We start from the raw sequence: 751 nt of genomic DNA on the forward strand, positions 1-751 counted from the left end.
GCTATAATAAGTTCAGTCAAGAAAGTAGAATTCTTTGATAAACTGATAGCACAACAAGTTACTCCCCCCCATTCCAAATTGTAAGACGTTAGTACTTAATTTCATTTCATCATGAAGGAATATATCTAGTACTTTTTTTGAATGTAAAATATATCTAGTACTTTCAAAAGAAGGGATAAGGAAAATAAGAGGTGAGAAATGCTGCAGGGGAAGTACTGACCTGGGGAGGTCGTAACTGGAATATATGATAGAGAACAGGATAAGAGGCCGAGTGTTCACATCACAATCACTGGGGAATATCCATATTGATGACAGTTTAGTCATCTGCACTTAAAGTTCTTGAAATTCCTTCAATGGATAAAGACAGCAAGATTGCTAAAAGTGAGAAATGCAAATAACAGCAGTTCAGAATGAAAATAAACCTACATGGGAGGTGCCTAAAAAATATTTAGCAACAAACAGTAGGTGTTATAAGTGGATGATAAACCCTCAGAGAAAAAGTTAAATCATAGAACAAATGTTGAAACTTTGAGTATCATATGGCATTTGTTATATATGAGGCTTCCCTTATTGGGTACATCAAGGTACAAAAGATGAAGCTACAGGGAGAAGTAGGAAATCTGGTATAAGCCCAATTAATCAAATATGTCTGAACTAGAAAAGATACAACAAACCAGACTATTAGAACTTGACAATTTCAAATCCTGAAGGATAAGTATCTGCAACTTCACTAGCAGCTTCTGTGACCTTA

This window comes from Miscanthus floridulus, chromosome 5, assembly GCF_019320115.1.
Source record: "Miscanthus floridulus cultivar M001 chromosome 5, ASM1932011v1, whole genome shotgun sequence".
Classification (NCBI taxonomy): domain Eukaryota; kingdom Viridiplantae; phylum Streptophyta; class Magnoliopsida; order Poales; family Poaceae; genus Miscanthus; species Miscanthus floridulus.